Here is a 13,119-nt window from a genome sequence, read left to right as displayed (position 1 = left end):
AATATTCCAAGGATACATTAATGCCTTCTGTAAAGAAACATACATTGAATTGAATTTCGTTGACACAATTTAGAAATGCTTTATATAGCCTACATAAAGGATTCATAAGCACGACATAAATGCTTCACAGATCATCTATCAGCGTATGTCTACTCTAGAAATGGTGTAAAGAAAAACATACATAGTGCGTTATGTCACATTTAGCAATTCATCCTACATTGGGAATGGTTATGTCACCGTTTATACACAATCTATAGAGTGTGACATTGGCAGAGGATTTGTGAAGCATTTATGTAGTGATTATGAAACATTTATGTATGCTATATAAAGCCTTTATAAGTTCTATTTAATATTTTATAATAACCCCTGTCCTTTTTTCAGACTCTTCACAATTTTCCCATGTCTCAAATACAAATATGGATGCATTTTGCACATGATAATGAACTGTCTCTGTCTTTCTGTGAAATACAATTCCCACAAGTCCACACAGACCACATCTAACCCAAATATATCCCAGTTGACAACTTCCTCACCGCCAGCGACTCCTGAGTGACAATGTCCACGTCTATTGAATCAGAACCTGGCTGTGTCGCAAATGGCCCCCTATTCCCTAGCTGATGCGCTACTGTTGACCAGTAATGCGTTATATAGGGTGCAGGGTGCCATTCGGGACTGAGGAGTGAGGAGAAACAACCAAGACGTGGACATTGTCACTCAGGAGTCGCTGGCGGTGAGGAAGTTGTCAACTGGGATAGATTTGGGTTAGATGTGGTCTGTGTGGACTTGTGGGAATTGTATTTCACAGAAAGACAGAGACTGTTCATTATCATGTGCAAAATGCATCCATATTTGTATTTGAGACATGGGAAAATTGTGAAGAGTCTGAAAAAAGGACAGGGGTTATTATAAAATATTAAATAGAACTTATAAAGGCTTTATATAGCATACATAAATGTTTCATAATCACTACATAAATGCTTCACAAATCCTCTGTCAATGTCACACTCTATAAATTCACACTATATACAGGGGGTACCTGTGCAGAGTCAATGTGCGGGGGTCCAGGTTAGTGCAGATCATTTGGTAAAGTGAATATGCATAGATAATAAACAGCGAGTAGCAGCAGTGTAAAAACAAAGCCGGGGGGAGGTCAATGTAAATAGTCCGGGTGACCATTTGATTCATTGTCTTGTGGCTTGGGAGTAGAAGCTGTTAAGGAGTCTTTTGGACCTAGACTTGGCACTCCAGTACTACTTGCTGTGCAGTAGCAAAGAGAACAGTCTATGACTTGGGTGACTAGAGTTTTTGACAATTTTCTAATCAAATCAAATTGTATTGGTCACATACACATGGTTAGCAGATGTTATTGCGAGTGTAGCGAAATGCTTATGCTTCTAGCTCAGACAGTGCAGCAATATCTAACACTTAATCTAACAATTCCACAACAACTACCTAATACACACAAATCTAAGTAAAGGAATGAAATAAGAATATATACATATAAATATATGGATGAGTAGGGCCTTTCTCTGACACGGCCTAGTATATAGGTCCTGGATGTCAGGAAGCTTGGCCCCAGTGATGTACTGGGCCGTACGCACTACCCTCTGTAGCACCTTACGGTCAGATGCTGAGCAGTTGCCATACCAGGCGATGATGCAACCGGTCAGGATGCTCTCAATGGTGCAGCTGTAGAACTTTTTAAGGATCTGGGGACCCAAGCCAAATCTTTTTGGTCTCCTGAGGGGGAAAAAGTGTTGTCGTGCCCTCTTCACGACTGTCTTGGTGTGTTTGGACGATGATCGTTCGTTGGTGATGTGGACACCAAGGAATTTGAAACTCTTGACCCGCTCCACTACAGTCCCGTCATTGTTAACGGGGGCCTGTTCGGCCCTCCTTTTCCTGAAGTCCACGATCAACTCCTTTGTCTTGCTCACATCGAGGGAGCAGTTGTTGTCCTGGCACCACACGGCCAGGTCTCTGACCTCCTCCCTATAGGCTGTCTCATCGTTGTCAGGTCTCTGACCTCCTCCCTATAGGCTGTCTCATCATTGCCAGGTCTCTGACCTCCTCCCTATAGGCTGTCTCATCATTGCCAGGTCTCTGACCTCCTCCCTATAGGCTGTCTCATCATTGCCAGGTCTCTGACCTCCTCCCTATAGGCTGTCTCATCATTGTCAGGTCTCTGACCTCCTCCCTATAGGCTGTCTCATCATTGTCAGATCTCTGACCTCCTCCCTATAGGCTGTCTCATCATTGTCGGTGATCAGGCCTACCACTGTTATGTCGTCAGCAAACTTAATGATGGTGTTGGAGTCGTGCTTGGCGACGCAGTCGTGGGTGAACAGGGAGTACAGTCCCCACTAAGCATGCACCTCTGAGGGGCCCCGGTGTTGAGGATCAGCGTGGCAGATGTGTTGTTGCCTACCCTTACCACCTGGAGGCGGCCCATCAGGAAGTCCAGGATCCTGTTGCAGAGGAAGGTGTTTAGTCCCAGGGTCCTTAGCTTAGTGATGAGCTTTGTGGGCAATATGGTGTTGAACGCTGAGCTGTTGTCAATGAACAGCATTCTCACGTAGGTGTCCCTTTTGTCCAGGTGGGAAAGGACAGTGTGAAGTGTGATTGAGATTGTGTCATCTGTGGATCTGCTGGGGCGGTATGCGAATTGGAGTGGGTCCAGGATTTCGGCATAATAGTATAAATGTGAGCCATGACCAGCCTTTCAAAGTACTTTGTGGATACCAACGTGAATGCTACGGGGCGGTAATCATTTAGGCAGGTTACTTTCGCTTTCTTGGGCCCAGGGACTATAGTGGTCTGGGAGAGATTGACGCTGAGATGAAGACACTTGCCAGTTGGTTCTCTATCAGAACTATTGGAAATCTGAACTCTAGACTAAGAACACTGCCACAAACAATGTGCCTGAACACGTCATAACTCCAAGTAGCACATAAATGCAGCAATAAACTCCACGGACTATAACAAACTCCATTGACTATAACAAACTCCACTGACTATAACAAACTCCATTGACTATAACAAACTCCATTGACTATAACAAACTCCATTGACTATAACAAACTCCATTGACTATAACAAACTCCAATGACTATAACAAACTCTATTGACTATAACAAACTCCACTGACTATAACAAACTCCATTGACTATAACAAACTCCATTGACTATAACAAACTCCATTGACTATAACAAACTCCATTGACTATAACAAACTCCACTGACTATAACAAACTCAATTGACTATAACAAACTCTATATCCTCTATAACTCTATATCCTTCCTGTTTGGCCCTGTCCGGGGGTTTCTTCGGATGGGGCCACAGTGTCTCCTGACCGCTCCTGTCTCAGCCTCCAGTATTTATGCTGCAGTAGTTTATGTGTAGGGGGGCTAGGGTCAGTTGGTTATACCTGGAGTACTTCTCCTGTCTTATCCAGTGTCCTGTGTGAATTTAAGTATGCTCTCTCTAATTCTCTCGTTCTCTCTTTCTCTCTGAGAACCTGAGCCCTAGGACCATACGTCAGGACTACCGGGCATGCTGACACCTTGCTGTCCCCAGTCCGCCCGGCCTTGCTGCTATTCCAGTTTCAACTGTTTCTGCCTGCGGTTACGAAACCCCTACCTGTCCCAGACCTGCTGTTTTCAACTCTTAATGATCGGCTATGAAAAGCCAACTGAGATTTATTCCTGATTATTATTTGACCATGCTTGTCATTTATGAACATTTTGAAAATCTTGGCTCTCTCTAATTTTCTCCTTCTCTCTTTCTCTCGGAGGACCTGAGCCCTAGGACCATACGTCGGGACTACCGGCCGTGGTGACTCCTTGCTGCCCCCAGTCCGCCTGGCCTTGCTGCTATTCCAGTTTCAACTCTTCTGCCTGCGGTTATGGAACCACTACCTGTCCCAGACCTGCTGTTTTCAACTCTTAATGATCGGCTATGAAAAGCCAACTGAGATTTATTCCTGATTATTATTTGACCATGCTTGTCATTTATGAACATTTTGAAAATCTTGGCTCTCTCTAATTTTCTCCTTCTCTCTTTCTTTCTCTCGGAGGACCTGGGCCCTTGGACCATGCGTCGGGACTGCCGCCCGTGGTGACTCCTTGCTGTCCCCAGTCCGCCTGGCCTTGCTGCTATTCCAGTTTCAGCTGTTCTGCCTGCGGTTATGGAACCGCCACCTGTCCCAGACCTGTTGTTTTTCAACTCTTAATGATCAGCTATGAAAAGCCAACTGAAAATTATTCATGATTATTATTTGACCATGCTTGTCACTTATGAACATTTTTGAACATCTTGGCATAGTTCTGTTATAATCTCCACCCGGCACAGCCAGAAGAGGACTGGCCACCCCTCATAGCCTGGTTCCTCTCTAGGTTTCTTCCTAGGTTTTGGCCTTTCTAGGGAGTTTTTCCTAGCCACCGTGCTTCTACACCTGCATTCTAGCTGTTTGGGGTTTTAGGCTGGGTTTCTGTACAGCACTTCGAGATATTATCTGATGTACGAAGGGCTATATAAAATAAAATTGATTGATTGATATTGACTATAACAAACTCCATTGACTATAACAAACTCCATTGACTATAACAAACTCAATTGACTATAACAAACTCCATTGACTATAACAAACTCCATTGACTATAATAAACTCAATTGACTATAACAAACTCCATTGACTATAACAAACTCCACTGACTATAACAAACTCTATTGACTATAACAAACTCCATTGACTATAACAAACTCCATTGACTATAACAAACTCCATTGACTCTAACAAACTCCATTGACTATAACAAACTCCATTGACTCTAACAAACTCCATTGACTATAACAAACTCCATTGACTATAACAAACTCCATTGACTATAACAAACTCCATTGACTATAACAAACTCCATTGACTATATCAAACTCCATTGATATGTATAAATCATCAGGTCTTGTCTGATTTATTGTCCCGTAAAGATGCCCCCTCCCCAACCACCGACCCCTGAGATCTGACGCTGCAAAACTGGGCCAAACATCCATATGGTGAGTGGGCCCTATGAAATTAGAGGCAGTAACACTGTAATTGTTTGGCCAAATTGTTACAGTGAGTAACAATGTGGTAAAACAGAGTACGGATGTTCAGCCTCCCTGGTCGACGTGCTGATGCCCAGCTGGTTTGTGAGTGTCTGCCCGCACGTCCGCCTGTGTGTGTGTGTGTGTGTGTGTGTGTGTGTGTGTGTGTGTGTGTGTGTGTGTGTGTGTGTGTGTGTGTGTGTGTGTGTGTGTGTGTGTGTGTGTGTGTGTGTGTGTGTGTGTGTGTGTGTGTGTGTCTTTTTAATGGTACGTTTACAAACATATATTTTGATAAAAATAATTGAAAGTTGTGTCTCATTATGGTAAGTGGTGAAATAAGTATAGCCAGTTACAATTGTAATGGCCTAGCAGATAATAATAAAAGACAATCAGTATTTACCTGGCTAAAAGAGAAGGAATAAAATATCTATTGTTACAGGAAACCCATTCAACAGTTTTAGATGAAGTTTTGTGGAAAAAGAACTGGGGGGGCAAAATATATTTCTCCCATGGGCAAAGAAATTCAAAAGGGGTGATGGTTTTAATTAACAATCATTTTGATCCAAATGTGCAAATTTTCCAAACAGATCCTCAATGTAGATGGATTATTTTAAATATGTTATTGGACAATAAACAGATATGGCTTATTAACCTATACGGTCCGAATAATGATGATCCAAGCTTCTTTGAAAATATATATAAGAATTTATCAACTCTACAAGCAACACTAGACTCTATTATTATGGTGGGAGATTTTAATACGGTCTTAAATACCTCTATGGACCGGAAAGGAAATTACACTACAAACATCACCCTGAGGCACTTAAAACCTCTTATGGCTGCAATCCCGTTAACGGGATAATATGACAACAGCCAGTGAAAGTGCAGGGCGCCAAATTCAAACAGACATCTCATAATTAAAATTCCTCAAACATACATGTATCTTATACCATTTTAAAGGTAATCTTTTTGTTAATCCCACCAAAGTGTACGATTTCAAAAGGCTTTACAGCGAAAGCATCACAAACGATTATGTTAGGTCACCGCAAAATCACAGAAAAACACAGCCATTTTTCCAGCCTAAGACAGGAGTCACAAAAAGCAGAAATAGAGATAAAATGAATCACTAACCTTTGATGATCTTCATCAGATGACACTCATAGGACTTCATGTTACACAATACATATATGTTTTGTTCGATAAAGTTAATATTTATATCCAAAAACCTCAGTTTACATTGGCGCCATGTTCAGAAATGCCTCCAAAATATCCAGAAAAATTGCTGAGAGCCACGTCAAATAACATAAATACCCATCATAAACTTTGATGAAAGATACATGTTTTACATAAAATTAAAGATACACTTGTTCTTAATGTAACCCCTGTGTCAGATTTCAAAAAAACTTTATGGAAAAAGCAAACCATGCAATAATCTGAGACGGTGCTCAGAATTTTTTTTTTTAATCTCCCATGTTGGATTCAACAGAAATCAAAAATAACAATATAAATATTCCCTTACCTTTGATGATCTTCATCAGAATGCACAGAATGCACTCCCAGGAATTCTAGTTCCACAATAACTGTTTGTTTTGTTCGATAATGTCCATTATTTATGTCCAAGTAGCTACTTTTGTTAGCGCGTTTAGTACACAAATACAAATGCTCGTGCAGGTCCAGGCGAACGTCAGACGAAAACTTCAAAAAGTTATATTACAGGTCGAAGAGACTTGTCAAAGTAAGTATAGAATCAATCTTTAGGATGTTGTTATCATAAATATTCAATAATGTTCCAACCGGAGAATTCCTTTGTCTGTAGAGAAGCAATGGAATGCAGGTCACTATCATGTGAAATGCGCATGACCAGGACCTGGCTCTCTGCCAGACCACTGACTCAAACAGCCCCCATCTATATCCACATCACAGTAGAAGCCTCATTCAAGGTTCTACAGACTGTTGACATCTAGTTGAAGCCGTAGGAAGTGCAAACAGATCCATATCCCACTGTGTATTCAATAGGGGCTGGGTTGAAAATCGACCAACCTCAGATTTTCCACTTTTCCACAGTTTTTTGCCTGCCATATGAGTTCTGTTATACTCACAGACATCATTCAAACAGTTTTAGAAACTTCAGAGTGTTTTCTATCCAATACTAATAATACTATGCATATATTAGCAACTGGGACTGAGGAGCAGGCCGTTAACTCTGGGCACCTCTGGGCACCTTTCATCCAAGCTACTCAATACTGCCCCTGCAGCCATAAGAAGTTAAGGAAATCATGAATGTCATGGATATATTGGAATTAGTGGATATATGGAGACTTAAATACCCTGACCTAGTGAGATATACATGGCTGAGGCTTAATCAAGCTAGTCGTCTTGACTACTTTCTTATACCATTCTACACATTCTGGCACCAAACGTTTAAAAAGTGTTGATAGGGGACAGAATGCGGTCGGATCCTCACATAATTGGCATATATATTACTCTTACAGAATTTCCACGTGGGCGAGGATATTGGAAATTTAATCAAAGCCTACTAGATGATAAATTGTTTAGAACTAGGACAGAAGAATTTATAACTGACATTCAGACATAACATAGGTACAGTAGATCCCCGTATTGTATGGGACACTTTTAAGTGTGCCTTTAGAGGCCATGCAATTCAGTACTCATCTATAAAACAAAAGCAATTTAGATCAAAAGAGTCCATATTAACAAAGGAAATTGAAGGACTAACAGTACAGTTAGATAGCAATAAAAACGGTACCATAGAGGCACAGAATAAGTTTGAGGAAAAACAAAAAGAAATGGAGGAACTTATTCAAGAAAGATCCAGTGTAATATATTATAAAAATAAAGCGAACTGGATGGAATATGGGGAAAAATGCACCAAATTATTTTTCAATCTTCAATATAGAAATGCTACCAAAAATGTTTTATTAAAACTTGTTACAAATGATGGAGTCATGCATGATTCACCAAATAATATTTTGAAAGAGGAAGTAAAGTACTTTAAGAATATGTTTTCGTTTCAGGCTCCTCCATCTCCACTAACTGAAACTAATTGTATGGATTTTTTCCCTAATAATAATGTAAAATTAACATCTGTACAGAAAGACTCATGTGAAGGCCTAATTACAGAGGAGGAACTGCTTGATGCAATTGGGGCCTTTAAGGATGGGAAAACTCCAGGGCTGGATGGCATACCAGTGGAAGTATACAAAACTTTTTTTGATATACTCAAAGGACCATTATTAGTATGTTTTAACCACTCCTATATAAATGGTAGATTATCGGACACGCAACAAGAAGGTCTGATATCATTATTACTGAAACAGGACCCAACTGGTATATATAAAGATCCAGTCCATTAAAATAATTGGAGACATCTTACACTTCAGTGTTGTGATGCAAAAATCCTAGCAAAATGCTTGGGACATAGAATTAAAAAAGTATCGTCAGATATTATTCATCCTAATCAGACAGGTTTTTTACATGGACGATACATTGGAGATAATATAAGACAAGTAATGGAAACAATAGAATACTATGAAATATCGGGGACACCAGGCCTGGTTTTCATAGCTGATTTTGAAAAGGCTTTTGATAAAGTACGACTGGAGTTTATATATAAATGCCTAGAATATTTCAATTTTGTGGAATCTCTTATAAAATGGGTTAAAATTATGTATAGTAACCCAAGGTGTAAAATAGTAAATAATGGCTACATCTCAGAAAGTTTTAAACTATCTAGAGGAGTAAAACAAGGTTGTCCACTATCGGCATATCTATTTATTATTGCCATCGAAATGTTAGCTGTTAAGATTAGATCAAACAATAATATTAAGGGATTAGAAATCCGTGGCTTAAAAACTAAGGTGTCATTGTACGCTGATGATTCATGTTTTCTTTTAAAACCACAACTAGAGTCTCTCCACAGCCTCATAGAGGATCTAGATACTTTTGCTATCCTCTCTGGATTAAAACCAAATTATGATAAATGTACCATATTACGAATTGGATCACAAAAAAATTCAAATTTTACATTACCATGTAGTTTACCAATTAAATCGTCTGACGGAGATGTGGACATACTCGATAGACAAATCCCAAAAGAAAGAAATGATCTCACTCCAATACATTTTTATAGAAAGTTAGCAAAAATAGATAAGATCTTGCTACCATGGAAAGGAAAATACCTGTCTATTTGTGGAAAAATCACCCTGATTAACTTTAGTCATATCACAGTTTACCTATTTGCTTATGGTTTTGCCTACACCTAGTGACCTGCTTTTTAAATTATATGAACAAAAAATATTAAATTTTATTTGGAACGGCAAGCCAGATCAAATTAAAAGGGCCAATTTATATAACGAATATGAATTCGGAGTGCAGAAATTATTAAATATTAAAGCATTAGACCTCTCACTAAAGGCATCAGTCATACAAAAGTTATACTTAAATCCAAACTGGTTCTCTAGTAAATTGGTAGAAATGTCTCATCCTATGTTCAAGAAGGGCCTTTTCCCCTTTATTCAGATTACATTTGCTCACTTTCGGTTGTTTGTAAAGGAAATAATCTCGAAAAAATATCTTTATTTTTTAAACAAGTCTTAGAAAGTTGGTTGCAATTTCATTTTAGTCCACCTGAAAAGACAGAACAAATAATACAACAAATATTGTGGTTAAATTCAAATATACTAATTGATAAAAACAAAAAAAGTATTTTTCGAATATTTTTTTATTTTTATTATAATTTTTGTGAATGATATCATAAATATGACTGGTGGAGTTATGTCACACATGCAGCTAACACAGACATATGGAAATGTCTGCTCTACCCAAAATTACAACCAATTAATTGCAGCATTACCACAAAAATGGAAGAGGCAAGTAGAAGGGGAAAAAAGTAAGGAACTTGTATGTCGGCTCTGTATTAAAGAACATAAATGGTTAAAGAAAAGTGTGATAAATAAAAACATATACCAATTTCATTTAAGGACCAAAAAACTGACAGCTGTGCCATATAAATTGCAAAATAGTTGGGAAGAGATTTTCAATGTACCCATTCCATGGCACATGGTTTATGAATTGATACGCAAAACAACGCCGGATTCAAAACTTCTAATTTTTCAATTTAAATTACTGTACAAAATTCTTGCAACTAATAGAATGTTATATATCTGGGACATACAATCTTCCCAGCTCTGCAGATTCTGCTGTGAGGAGGCAGAGTCGTTAGATCATTTATTTTGGTATTGTCCATATGTAGCTCGTTTTTGGTCACAGGTCCAGGAATGGCTGAAGAATTGCAACATTTGCCTAGAACTAATGCTACAGATAGCAATACTGGGTGATTTGAAAAGTCATAGTCAATCAATCAATAATATAATAATTATTTTAGCAAACATTTTTATTTTTTATTTACAATCTGTGGAAGCTATGAGAATAGGAAGGTTCAAATCTTTTGTGAAGCATTACAGCACAGTTGAAAAATATATGGAAAATAGAAATGGATGATGTTGAAAGATAGATGGGAGGGGTTGAATGGAGCTGAAGGGTGGGACTAATAACAAGATAAACAATGTAAAACATACGGGATCTGTAAAATGTATATAGGTTCGGAACTTTTGTGAAATAGCACAGTTACAAAAAGAAATCAAACTGGATGGACATCAGAAATAGAGGAAGGACTAAGAACAAACAAGAGAGAACTATTGTAAAGTAGACTGTGTCTGTAAAATGTGTATAAGATGTATAAAAATTAAAAAAAGCCGAAGTGTTTATTAGTTTACTCCAATTGGGGGATCGGTGGTAGGGTTTAATAATAAAGGTATATTAATAATAAAGGTATATTCTTTAAAAAAGTATGTCTATGTAGGTATGTGTATGTATATATGTGTATATGTATGCATGCATGTATGGATATATATATTCACCCAAAAAATATGGGGGATTGGAAATGATGCAGACAATTACATTGATGGAAGCAACATTCTTTCCGCAATATTAAGCTGATCCACCCCTTAAAAAAAAATTAAAAACACTATTGGTGTTCCCCATGACACAACCTGCTGAGTCAATCCAGCAGGGTCTGATTGTGACATGAATCTCAGTGATTCACTAACCGGTTCTGTTCTGGGTCTGGCCTGACCATGCTTATCATGTGGTCTGATCACAGAGAACTCCTGTCTGTGCTTTCCCTTCTTCCACACTCCTAATTTCAGTCATCCAGCTCCCTGTATCCTTTGTATGGTGTGAAGAAGATTCTTTAGACGGTTCTTTAGAAGGTTCTGTAGTATGTCTTTCTTCAGTCCTTTGATGGACTCTGTGGGTCTCTGAAATCATAGGGAGAAGTTGTTGTTCCACAGTCATCCTTCATGGTAATGTTCCATAATGCCAACACCTACACCAACCGCTGTCCCAAAACTACACCAACCACTGTTCCAAACCAACACCAGCCACTTCCTGTCCCAAACCTAAACCATCCACTACCGGGCCCAAATCTACACCAACCACTTCCTGTCCCAAACCTAAACCATCCACATTCGGGCCCAAATCTACACCAACCACTTCCTGTCCCAAACCATCACCCTGTCACAAACCTACACCAATCAAACCTGTCCCAAAACTATTCCAATCTTCCCTGTCACAAACCTACACCAACCCTGTCCCTAACCCACACCAACCCTGTCCCAAACCCACACCAATCAACCCTGTCCCAAACCCACACCAATCAACCCTGTCCCAAACCTACACCAATCAGCCCTGTCCAAAACCTACACCAACCCTGTCCCCAACCCACACCAATCAACCCTGTCCCAAACCCACACCAATCAACCCTGTCCCAAACCCACACCAATCAACCCTGTCCCAAACCTACACCAACCCTGTCCCTAACCCACACCAATCAACCCTGTCCCTAACCCACACCAATCAACCCTGTCCCAAACCTACACCAACCCTGTCCCTAACCCACACCAATCAACCCTGTCCCAAACCTACACCAATCAACCCTGTCCCAAACCTACACCAATCAACCCTGTCCCAAACCTACACCAACCCTGTCCCTAACCCACACCAATCAACCCTGTCCCAAACCTACACCAATCAACCCTGTCCCAAACCTACACAAATCAACCCTGTCCCAAACCTACACCAATCAACCCTGTCCCTAACCCACACCAATCAACCCTGTCCCAAACCTACACCAAGCAACCCTGTCCCAAACCTACACCAATCAACCCTGTCCCTAACCCACACCAATCAACCCTGTCCCAAACCTACACCAATCAACCCTGTCCCTAACCCACACCAATCAACCCTCTCCCAAACCTACACCAATCAGCCCTGTCCCAAACCTACACCAATCAACCCTGTTCCAAACCTACACCAATCAACCCTGTCCCAAATCTACACCATTCCATATATCCCAAGCCTAACCCATACCTTGTCCTAAACCTACACAAGTACCTGTCCCAAACCTACACACACCCTGTCCCAAACCAATACCAAAACCCTGTCCCAATCCTACACCAACCCTGTCCCAAACCTACACCAACCCTGTCCCAAACCTATACCAAAACCCTGTCCCAAACCTAAACCACTCCCTGTCCCAAACCTACACCAATCAACCCTGTCCCAAACCTACACCAATCAACCATGTCCCAAAACTACACCAATTAACCCTGTCCCAAATCTACAACATGCCATAACCCAAGCCTGCATGTGTGTCTGGCCAGAGTTTGAGTGTTAATGGTGGTCTAATGTTGTGTGTGTCTGGCCAGAGTGTTAGTGTTGGTGGTCTAATGTTGTGTTTCTGGCCAGAGTGTTAGTGTTGGTGGTCTAATCTTGTGTGTGTCTGGCCAGAGTGTTAGTGTTGTTGGTGGTCTAATGTTGTGTGTGTCTGGCCAGAGTGTTAGTGTTATTGGTGGTCTAATGTTGTGTGTGTCTGGTCAGAGTGTTAGTGTTGTTGGTGGTCTAATGTTGTGTGTCTGGCCAGAGTGTTAGTGTTAATGGTGGTCTAATGTTGTGTG

The sequence above is a fragment of the Salvelinus fontinalis genome, unplaced genomic scaffold, assembly GCF_029448725.1.
Source record: "Salvelinus fontinalis isolate EN_2023a unplaced genomic scaffold, ASM2944872v1 scaffold_0047, whole genome shotgun sequence".
Classification (NCBI taxonomy): domain Eukaryota; kingdom Metazoa; phylum Chordata; class Actinopteri; order Salmoniformes; family Salmonidae; genus Salvelinus; species Salvelinus fontinalis.
Note: the sequence above shows the minus strand (reverse complement) of the source record.